Source organism: Epinephelus lanceolatus, chromosome 5, assembly GCF_041903045.1.
Source record: "Epinephelus lanceolatus isolate andai-2023 chromosome 5, ASM4190304v1, whole genome shotgun sequence".
Classification (NCBI taxonomy): Eukaryota; Metazoa; Chordata; class Actinopteri; order Perciformes; family Serranidae; genus Epinephelus; species Epinephelus lanceolatus.
In genome coordinates, this window is record NC_135738.1 from 43,407,645 (window position 1) to 43,419,910 (window position 12,266).

A 12,266-nucleotide genomic window follows, 5' to 3' on the forward strand; every position below is an offset into this window, starting at 1 on the left:
TGGAAACCCAGCAATTACTAACTGAAAACAACCAAATGTCTCCCCTTCTGTTCCTGAGATATGTTGTTTTGCAGAACATTATGATGTCACAGTGGAGCTGACCTTTGACCTTTTGGATATAACATGGCATCACTTTATTTTATCCTATTAGACATTTGTGGAAATTTTGTCATAATAAGTGCACGAATGCTTGAGCTATAGACAAAACATTTTTTCTGAGGTCACAGTGACCTTTGGACAACAAATTCTAATCAGTTCATTGTTGACTTCAAGCTGAAATTTGTGCCAAATTTCAAGAATCTCCCTCAAGGAGTTTTAAAAATATTGCGTTCAAGAGAATCAGATGGCCACAAGGTCATAGAGACATTGACCTTTGACCACTAAATTCTAATCACTTCATTGTTGAGCTCAAGTGGATGTTTATGTCAAATTTGAAAAAAATCCCTCAAGGCTTTCTTATGATATCACATTCACGAGAATAAGATGAATGCAAGGTCACAATGACCTTTGACTTCTGAACACTAAATTCTAATCAGTTCATCATTGAGTTCAAGTGGATGTTTGTGTCAAATTTGAGGAAATTCCCTCAAGGATTTTTTAAAAATATTGTGTTCGTGAGTATGAGATCAACATAAGGTCACAGAGACCTTATGACCTTTCTTGAAATATTGCATTCACAAGAATGAGAAGGATGGACAGATGGATGGATGGCCGGATGGCCAGACAACCTGAAAACATGATGTCCCTGACCATGGCTATCACTGGGGGATGTAAACCTCAGGACTCTGGAGTCAAAGTTCTGTGCTTTTTACATGTATTATACATGTGTGATGAGTTCATACAATATGATTTTAGTCCAGTCAACCTGTGGTTTGACCCAGAGAAAATTGCAAAAGTTTTTTTTTTTTTGTGATATCTTGGGACATCCAAATGAGATATTAAAAGCATGCCATCATATATTTGGTGGATTAAGGTAAATTAAGGGTAAATTTTGGGCCATTATGTCACACAAATAATTGCATATTGCTGCTTATGAAGATTAGGTTTTTAGGATGTTCTTTCACATATGACCATCAGATTTTTTTTAAATTCAAACAAAGTGAGAAAAGTCAGTACAATAAGATTATAAAGCAAATTATCATTCAGTTTCCTGCACATACAAATTTGTTTGTCCATGAAAACCATGATGCATATTAGCATTACCTTAAATGAGACCAAACGTGAAACAGGCCTTGGCTTTTTCATTCTATTGGTGCCGCTGAAGATTGATATCTGTGACTAAGCTGCCACTTGGGAATCGTTATTGTGTCGAAATATCATCTAGAGATAAAAAAAAATGTTCATAATACCAAACTGGCTACCTTGCTACCTTGGTTGGTACCAATTCATGAAAATTATGACCTGGGCCCATGGACTAGACCCATAAAACACGATCACCACCAATTTCCCTAATGTTTTCGACCGTAACAAATAGAGATTTAGATTTTTGCACCATATTTATTTCCTATCCCATCCAATTTAAGACGTACAGGATGTCTTTTTCTGATACACCATCATGAGGCACAGCATTTCATATTGCTTATGCACTATTTCAAAAAAAATGAAATAAATTGTTTTAAAGTGAGTGGAAAAAAATAAGATGATGGCATAAGAGAATAGATGCTAATATAATAGTTGAATAGAATTGAATAAAATAAAATGAATAAGGGTGGCCATCAAACTCTGCAAAATCAAATTCCTCCTCCACAAAGTCGAAGTCTGGCAAAAAGTCAGCCATTATTCTATAAATCTTTCATAAAATAAATGACTGAACTTTTCAGGCTACTGTCCGGTTCTGCCCTCCAGCTATTGCTGCTTGTTCTTGCGAGATTTCAGGCACGGTATGAGATCGCTGCTTGTTCTCGCGATATTTCGGCCGTACTTTGGACAGCAGAGCTAAATGGTAAACAATTTATTTGAGCCAGAATACATTGACGAAGAGCTTTGTGAAATTGAAGAACAGAGGAGGAGAGAGAGAGAGGAGCAACAGGTAGAGGACGAAAGAGGAGGAATGGCTGCTGCAAGGCTGCGTAGCTCTGGAGATTGGTGGTGTACCTGTGAATGCTGTCTCCCAATGCCCACAGAAGAGGAATGCCTCTGTTGCAAGGAATGGGACCGGTTGCAGCCTTATTTTCAAGGTCTGGATGTGACCGAGGATGAGACACCTCCACCTGGAGTAGTATCCAGCTGGGCTTTATCTAGAGCTTGCGAGATATATTTCGGCCGCGCTTTGGAAAGCAGAGCTAGATGGTAAACAAACATGGCACCACACCGGTAAGGTAAAACAACACGTTTACATGTCGTTTTCTATATGTTCTCTGACATTTATCCTAACGATATGAGGCGGTCTTTGTGGAAAAAAAGCTTGTTTAGTGGACTAACTTTGCACTTGAAGATTGCCTGTTCACTTACGTTTTAACAGGTCTGACGCTACTATGCGCCCCGGCTGTATCTAAGCTAATGGCTAACATGCTATCTATTTTTTTTATGTCACTAGTCACTTGAAACAAATTTAGGACGATAGGAGACAGGTTGAAATAAACCAAAATATCCCTTTAATCCCCAAGGGGAAACTCTGTTGTCAATTACACACAGGTCCGAACACCACGTGCATAAACAGGACCTATACATGCACTAAGGGGAGGGATGTCAGAGTGGGGCAGCCCATGACAGGCGCTCCGGGCGGTTGGGGGGGGCTCGGTGCCTAGCACAAGGGTACCTCGGCAGTGCTCAGGCGGTGAACTGTCACCTCTCCAGCTACCAGTCCATGCTCCATATTTTGGTCCGGACGGGGACTTGAGCCGGCGACCCTCTGGTTCCCAACCCAAGTCCCTATGGACTGAGCCACTGCTGCCCCAGTAGATAGTAGTTTAATATGAAATACAGAATTATCTATGCCTAGTTTAGATGCAGATACACCCATAGAAGTACTGCAAGTTGTAAGTGGAAAATTTGGCAAAAAAATGGTTGTTGGGTAGTGGTACTTCAAATACGGGTATAATACATAAGAATATTCTCTTAAAAGGTGTTTTATTGAAAAGATTGACCCCCAAAACTTAGAGAAAGATACCAAATATGTTGAATATATGTGTACATAGACCCTCCAATATTGACATCATTTCACGCAGACCACAACAACTGTAAAATGCTGAAACTTTGCTTTTGACCTTGAAAAAAGAATGTTCCACTAAATCCATGAAGGTAACCTTTTAATATGTGATGCAAGAGGGTATTAGGACTAATAAAACTATGCTATTTCTCCTAGGTTGGGCCAATTTGAGTTAGATTGACTGGACTATTTAGTAAAAATGTTTCTTCTTTGCTCTTTTTTTCACTGAGAGACTACTGGAGCTGGCAGGGGTATGAAAGGTGGGTGTTCATGTGCATGTGTGCACAACTTCACAATTTTTGAGATTTATAAAACAGATGTGTACACATGACTGAAAAAAGGAGCCTGTCTGTCTATTTGTCAGTTTGAGTCCAGGACTCTAACTTTTACTGAATATCCCAGTAAAAGTTAATGCATCATCCAGACCTGCAACTAGCATACTGTAGCATACCGCTCATTGAAGTCCTGCTGCAATTAACAGCTTGAAACTGAAACTGACACTGTGACTGCAGCTTAAACAGCACTCTACTTGTCAACATAGCTATTACCTGCAATATTTCTGTTTTGATTTGCATGTAATATACAAATTCTATTCTTGTTTTGTTTGATGAAAAATTTGCCCACCCCCTGCATGTCAAATACTTGCTAGGTAACAGCTCAATGTGTCAGAGCTTGGCAGCTCAGCTATCAGCTGAGGTTTTGATTGGCAGTCAGCTGGTAGACAGAAAGACATAGGATACAGTTAGAAGAAAAAAGAAAAACCTAAAGTCTGAACCAAACTGTAAACAAAATCCAGGATAACCAAAGCTCCACACCGTCTGGGTACAAGATTTGAGCCAGACTGTCAATCTTCCATCCAAATGCTCACTGACAAACATTTTCTGACATTCTCCACTGAACTGAGTCAAACTATCCAGGTATACCATAAAAGCAGTCAACACAAGGAGATGGAGATGTCTTTTGAGGACACAGTCAACATTATCAACAAGCACAAGCCTGTTAATGTGGAGGGGAAATGCCTGAGGGTTGCTGCAATGATTCAGAGCTGGATGTTGATTAGAGAGCAAAAATTCCTGCTCTGCTGTGAGTCAGTGTGACAGATGCTTCCAACATCTACTTTTTTTTTTTTTAGAAACTTTTTCACCTTTTTGTATTGACGCTGACCTCAATTTAGCTTCTCTACACTGTAACAAATTGCTGTAAATTTACGGCTGATTTACAATAGTATCTTACAGTATATCATAATAATTGTAAAAAACTGTTAAATATTCAGCCTTTGCATGAAAATCAACTGTTACATGTGGTCGGTTAACCATGACAGTAAATAACTAATTTATCAGCAAAAAACAGTATTTTCTGTCAGTGAAATAACGGTGAAATTACGTTCCATCATCCCTTCAAGTACAGTGGCATGCAAAAGTTTTGGAACCCATGATCAAATTAAATGTGAAAAGTTAAGTAAGTAGAAGATGAACTGATCCCCAAAAGGCATGAAGTTTAAGATGAAACATGCCTTCAACACTTTAAGCAAGATTAGTGTATTCATTTTGTTTTGTACAATTTTAGAGTGAAAAAAGGAAAGGAGCACCATGCAAAAGTTTGGCCACCCAAAGACATTTAAGCTCTCAGACAACCTATACCAAGGTCTCAGACCTTAATTAGCTTGTTAGGGCTCTGACTTGTTCACAGTCATCATTAGGAAAATCCAGGTGAAGCAAATTTCAAAGCTTTATAAATACTCTGACTCCTGAAACCTTGTCCCAACAATCAGCAGCCATGGGCTCCTCTAAACAGCTGCCTAGCACTCTGAAAACTAAAATAACTGATGCCCACAAAGCAGGAGAAGGTTATAAGAAGATAGAAAAGTGTTTTCAGGTAGCTGTTTCCTCAGTTTGTACTGTAATTAAGAAATGGCAGTTAACAGGAACTGTGGAGGTCAAGTTGAGGTCTGGAAGACCAAGAAAAGATTGCTAGAAAGGCAAATCAAAACCCCCGTTTGACTGCAAAAGACCTGCAGGAAGATTTATCAGACTCTGGAGTGGTTGTGCACTGTTCTACTGTGCAGCGACACCTGTACAAATACGACCTTCATGGAAGAGTCATCAGGAGAAAACCTTTCCTGTGTCCTCTTCACAAAATTCAGTGTCAGAAGTTTGCAAAGGAACATCCAAACAGCCTGATGTTATATAGAAAGAAGTCCTGTGGATTGGTGAAATTAAAATAGAAATTTTTGGACGCAATGAGCAAAGGTATGTTTGGAGAATAAAAGGGTGAAGAATTTCACAGAAAGAACACCTGTCCATCTGTAATACACGGGGGTGGATCTATCATGCTTTGGGCTTGTGTTGCAGCCAGTGGCACAGGGAACATTTCACAGGTAGAGGGAAGAATTCCAGCAAAGTCTGGAAGCAAACATCACAGCATCTGTAAAAAAGCTGAAGATGAAGAGAGGATGGCTTCTACAACAGGACAATGATCCTGAACATATCTCAAAATCCACAATGGACTACCTTAAGAGGCACAAGCTGAAGGTTTTGTCATGTCTAAACATCATTAAAAATCTGTGGCTAGACCTCAAAAGAGCAGTGCATGCGTGACAGCCCAAAAATCTCATACTAAGTACTGACCATGCAGGGTGCCTAAACTTTTGCTTCAGGCCCTTTTCCTTTTTGGTTATTCTGAAACTGTAAAAGATTGAAATTAAAAGTCATGTTCCTTAAAATGTTGAAAAACGTTTCATCTTTAAGTTTTTGCCTTTTGGACATCAGTTGATCGTCTACTTACTTTACTACTCACAGTAAACAAAATTTTGATAAGGGGTGCCCAGACTTTTGCATGCCACTAAAGACTTCTGTAAAATTACAGTAAAACTTGGTTATCCTACAGTCATACACTGTAATCCAATAGAATGTTATAAAAAATTACTGTAAATGCACTGTAAAATAACAGTGGTGATGCTGCTGCCAGCTCTTTTATTTTACAGATAAATTCTTTACAGTGTACAGTGTGCCCACATTCAAGTACATCAATTTATTGAAATTGAATGTTGTTGCAGAAAAAAGAGTACTTAGGATTTGGAGATCTGTTTGCAATCTGCTCTTATTTTGACAGATTGAAAGTGTGGATACCCAGTGTTTACTGACATCACCTGTATGGTGTGTGTTTTCATCCTCTGCATTAAAGCACACGGTACAATCAGGAATCTTGTTTATTCAGCCCCATTGGTTTATGTGTGGGCTGCACATAAACAGCTTAAACTGATCAAGACCTTAAATGGGACATGAGCCCGATTTGCAAAACACCGTGTGTGGATGTAAAAACATTCAATTAGACCGCCGCGCCTCCTCCGTGTACTTTCAAGTTGCTCATCAGCCCCACATTGAAAGACTTGCTGCGGCTGCTGCTTTGCAGGAACCTATCCCAGCAGGCTTTGCACTTGTAACACAAACACACACCCACTCACACCCGAGGATTTGAAAGAATTTGTTTTCGTGGAGAGAATCTCATTTGCTCTGCGAGCCCTGCAACATTATCTCGCTCTGAAAGCTTTTTGTGTTCCAATATTTAAAGAGGCAAAAGGGAAAACACAGGCAATTCATTTGCCTTTTGTACCGACTCAGAGCCCCTTCAAATCACACGACGGCTTCTTTTCATATCACAGCAAGCGATGACTCACAAAAAGTGCCTTTTCAATTGTTTGCAGTGTGTTTGATTGTGTTGCCACGAGCACGCTTGCACAAGACTTGTTTGCAAAATGTTGTGCTGCTCCCAGCTGAGGCGAAAAGTGAGCCCATCTGCACTTCCTCGAAGTAAAAGAAACTATTTTTTGTTAGTTTGGTGCTGCTGCCTCTTAGAATGACACACACACATACTGACACAGAGAGAGACAAAGTGTGTGTGACACAGAGAGAGAGATGGGGGCCTGCAGCTTTTGTGGAAGAGTTCACACATGATTAATTTAATCAAGCAGCGAGCAGATGGTGATCTCTGCCTTCCTCCTTTCCCCTCAGGTATGAATTATGTGTTTAATGGATCACACCTGGACAAGTCAAATCTGTACTTACAGTGTAACCAGAGAGACAGAGAAAGACAAAGGACAGACACACAGACACACAGACACACACAGACACACACACACACACACACACACACACAGGGAACCAGAACTGAAAAGCATCAGTGCTTCTCGATGTGCTATCATAACTTTGCTGGCTTTATCTGTCTGTTAAAGTCATGGTTTTTTGGCATTCAAACTCAGGTTTTCAAAATGGAAATGTTTCGCAATGGTTTTATTCAAATATGACAGGATGGTTTCATATAAAGCTGAAATGCTGCATTATATTTGGCATCTTGTGTGCTAGAGGGAGCGGTAGTGCTGCTGGAGAACAGCGGTGAGTTGAAAAACAATGACACAAAAGGCAGAGGAGTATTTTTGTTCCTTGACAGTATGTATCGCTGATGGATTTTACAAGAAAATCTCACATTTATGTATTAAGCAGAGAGCTGGAGCCAGGACATGTTCAGTGTGGCTTATTATAAAGACTGGAGGCAAAGGGAAACAGCTAATCTGGCGCTGTCTAAAGAGCCGGGTGGATGGATACAGTGTTTGTCAACCTCCTTATATAATAAAAAACACTTACAGTGGCCTGTATAAGTTTGGGTAGCCCCTGGTCAAAATTTCGTTCACTGTGAATAGTTAAGTAAGTAGAAGATGAACTGATCTCCAAAAGGCATGCAGTTAAGGATGAAACATGCTTTTCAACATTTTAAGCAAGATTAGTGCATTATTTTTGTTTTGTACAATTTTAGAGTGAAAAAAGGAAAAGAGCACCATGCAAAAGTTTGGGCACCCAAAGACATTTAAGCTCTCTGACAACTTTTACCAGGGTCTCAGACCATAATTAGCTTATAAGGGCTATGTCTTATTCACATTCATCATTAGGAAAGGCCAGGTGATGCAAATTTCAAAGCTTTATAAACACTCTGACTCCTGAAACCTTGTCACAAAAATCAGCAGCCATGGGCTCCTCTAAACAGCTGCCTAGCACTGAAAACTAAAATAACTGATGCCCACAAAGCAGGAGAAGGTTATAAGAAGATAGCTAAGTGTTTTCAGGTAGCTGTTTCCTCAGTTTGTAATGTAAGATGAAGAGAGGATGGCTTCTACAACAGGACAATGATCCTGAACATACCTCAAAATCCACAATGGACTACCTTAAGAGGCACAAGCTGAAGGTTTTGTCATGTCTTAACATTATTAAAAATCTGTGGATAGACCTCAAAAGAACAGTGCATACAATATAGCCCAACAATCTTACAGAGCTAGAAGCCTTTTGCAGGAAGAATGGGTGAAAATCTCCCAAGCAAGAACTGAAAGACTCTTTGCTGGATACAAAAAGTGTTTAGAAGCTGTGATACTTGCCAAAGGGGGCACTACTAAGTACTGACCATGCAGGGTGCCCAAACTTTTGCTTCAGGCCCTTTTCCTTTTTGTTATTTTGAAACTGGAAAAGATTGAAATTAAAAGTAACATTTCTTAAAATATTGAAGAAATGTTTTATCTTTTGCTTCATGCCTGGAGATCAGTTCATCTTCAACTCACTTAACTCTTCACAGTAAACAAAATTTTGACCCCTGGAGCCCAAACTTTGGCATGCCACTGTATGTACAAACTACGCCAATAGAACATATTCATGCAGAAATGTAAAATGCCAACATTTTTGTCTGGGGACTGGGCTGTAATGCTGTGAGAAACTGGCAATTTAGTGAGACTGGTATTGACATGGTTTTTGTTTGTTTTTTACTCTTTTGTCCTGAGCCACCAGGGGGAATAAATGAATAAATGCCACACTAATTTTGGAGGCTGAGCTGACGTTATCTAAATGATATACAGCTTAAAAATGGCTCATTTAATTATTATGTGATTTACATATTTTTATGAGAATTAGAAATGATATGATAGAAATGAATGACCGCTCAGTTAGTTAATTTAATCATGTGCTGCAGTGGCCTCTCAAGTCAAACTTGAGCCTCGTTGCAAGTGTTACAGAAATGTTGCTCAGTCCAGACTTTAACAGAAAAAGTGAGCTGTCAACTTGAGACATGAGAGCAACACGTAAACTGGTGACCACCGTCATGTAATAAAGTACATGTCTGAAAGCAGTTATTCGGCTGCTGAGTTCTCCAAAAGACACACAGAAGAGAAAATTCACCCCAGCACTAAAATTTCTATCTGCAATTTCTTTGTGCAAGCTGACGTATCTAAATTTGCACTCATTCATGTTGATAACCCTCACCTTGTTGTTTACTGAGCGGAATAATGCACAGTGTTTTCTCCTCTCCCTCCCCTCTCTCCAATGCCTCTCTAACATGAAGCTTGACAGGCTGCAGATTAAAGATCAGAGAGGCAGATTCCATTATCAAGCCATTTCCTTTGCTGCACTAACAACCTTTTAAAACTATCAGCCATGATTTTCTCCCCATTTTGCTGTCTTCATAATGTGATGGTCTATGTAACTGTCAGTCCTTCTTCATGCCTGTCTCTCTCTCTCTGTACAGTGTGTGTGTGTGTGTGTGTGTGTGTGTGTGTGTGTAAAAGCCAACGGATTGTTTCCTTCTGCAGTTTGGCCAAAAACATTATCCGTCATGACTCTCAGGAGATACAAACACATACACACACATGAAGAGGCACTGAAAAAAAAAAGAACATACATAATGGGAGAGTAATCTATGTCTTGATCGCAGCTTGACTCCAGTCTGAATTTTCCAAGTGGTCCACTTCCAGAAATCAATACAGATTGAGTGAGTCTTCCTGTAAGTCCATATGGTGCTCTGCTGCAACAGACACTTGCACTGCTCCACTAATTACGTTACAGCACTACTGATAAGGTTTCATTGTCTCATACGATGTGCCTGCTATAGAGGGCATTTCTTGGAAAGAGAGATGTGAAAACAAAAAAAAACCCTGAGAGAACAGATTTTCTTATCAGACACAAATGATATTAAGTTCTTTAATCTCATTCTGAGTTATTTGCTCATTTTACTCAGAAAGCTGCAACTCTTTTACAGTGAGATGAAAGAGTGCAGGACATACACACATAAGGTGTATGAGTCAATTAAAAAGCATTTTAAGAACTTTTCCCTTTAATTTACTGTAATATGCCTCCTGCTGAAACATTATATTGGAGCTGTAGAGCACAGAGAGTCATCATCGCAATTTCAAACCAGCATGGTATCAGTTAGCAAAACAGTACGGGAGAAAAAAAGCCCATTTACATGATGGGAGCGCTGGGGTTAATCAACATGTGTGATGTGTTTTACTGGTTGGATAAGATTTGGTTCAGGGTTTATTTTTATTGTGTTTGCAAAAACCTGTTTAAAGATGCAGGTTTACTAATGTATTTAGATATCTTTGCTAGAAGAGCTTTGTTTACATCAGTCCATGTTCCCAATTTAAGGGACGTTTGAGTGTGCAAAGTTATCTGGATGCTTTGAGGACAACCTGGGAAATAACACTCATGGGATTTTGATATTTAATTCAGGGTTCCTACACATTTGGAATTTCAACATTCCATACTTTTCCATACCCTAATTTCCAGACTTCTCTGTGTTGTTTTTTTTTCCAGAGAATATGCGACATCTGAGTAAATATATCAGTGTATCATATTTCACATCATATTTAATTATTCTTAATAGGCGATTGTAGCCAAGTACCATAATGGCATGCAAATAAAAACTCAGGTAAGTTCAATGTCTGGGCTGAGGCAAAAAGGTTGGGACTCTGGGTGCAAGCAATGCAGTAACGAGACGTCAGTGTTTTTTCCTTTCACGTGGCTTAGAATCACCTTCTCCTCCATGTTGGTGATGACAAACGATTTCACACAAAGCTTGCATCTAGCTCTGTGTGTGAATTGGGAATCCTTGGCCAACCAGTATTTATATACGGTATTGTCAAGCCATCCATCCAAAAACTTGCATCTACCCATTGTGAACCACGTGAAACTCGTCTTCTTGTCAAAGGTGCAGTGCTGGAGTGAAACTTGATACCTGGGGAGGCGTCCGGAAGGCATCCTTACCAGATGCCCAAACCACCTCAACTGGCTCCTCTCGATGTGGAGGAGCAGCGGCTCTACTCCGAGTCCCTCCCAGATGTCCGAGCTCCTCACCCTATCCCTAAGGCTGAGCCCAGCCACCCTGCGGAGGAAACTCAGCCGCTTCTACTCGCGATCTCATTCTTTCAGTCACTACCCAGAGCTTGTCCGAGCTCCTCACCCTATCCCTAAGGCTGAGCCCAGCCACCCTGCGGAGGAAACTCAGCCGCTTCTACTCGCGATCTCATTCTTTCAGTCACTACCCAGAGCTTGTGACCATAGGTGAGGGTTGGAACGTAGATCAACCGGTAAATTGAGAGCTTCGCTTTCTGGCTAAGCTCCCTCTTCACCACAATGGACCGGTTAAGCGCCTGCATCACTGCTGACGCCGCCCCAATCCGTCTGTCAATCTCCCGCTCCATCCTACCCTCACTCGTGAACAAGATCCCGAGATACTTAAACTCCTCCACCTGAGGAAGGACCTCCCCCCTGACCTGGAGTGGGCAATCCACCCTTTTCCGGCTGAGGACCATGGCCTCAGACTTGGAGGGGCTGATGCAGAGCTGTCAACTGATCACCACCTGGTGGTGAGTTGGATCAGATGGTGGGGGAAGACGCCGCGCAGACCTGGCAGGCCCAAACGAACAGTGAGGGTCTGCTGGGAACGCCTGGCGGAAGAACCTGTCCAGATGATCTTCAACTCCCACCTCCGGGAGAGCTTCGACCGCGTCCTGAGGACAGAGGGGGACATTGAGTCCGAATGGGCCTTGTTCCGCTCTGCCATTGTTGAGGCGGCGGTTGCGAGCTGTGGCCGCAAGGCCGCTGGGGCCAGTCGTGTCAGGGTGAAGAAGGAGGCCTACAGGGCATTGTTGGTCTGTGGGTCTCCGGAAGCAGCTGACGGGTACCGGCGGGCCAAGCGGAGCGCAGCGGCGGCAGTCGTGGAGGCAAAAACTCGGGCGTGGGAGGAGTTCGGTGAGGCCATGGAGGAAGACTATCGATCGGCTCCAAAGAGGTTCTGGCAAACCATC

The 12,266-nt window shown here is 41.2% G+C and overlaps 1 protein-coding gene across 2 annotated transcripts in view; it reads right to left on the bottom strand.

Annotated features, from left to right (window-relative positions):
- galnt18a (UDP-N-acetyl-alpha-D-galactosamine:polypeptide N-acetylgalactosaminyltransferase 18a) overlaps positions 1 to 12,266 on the bottom strand; it is a 303,599-nt gene that overhangs the window by 168,578 nt on the left and 122,755 nt on the right. The gene's annotated exons all lie outside the window — the stretch shown is intronic.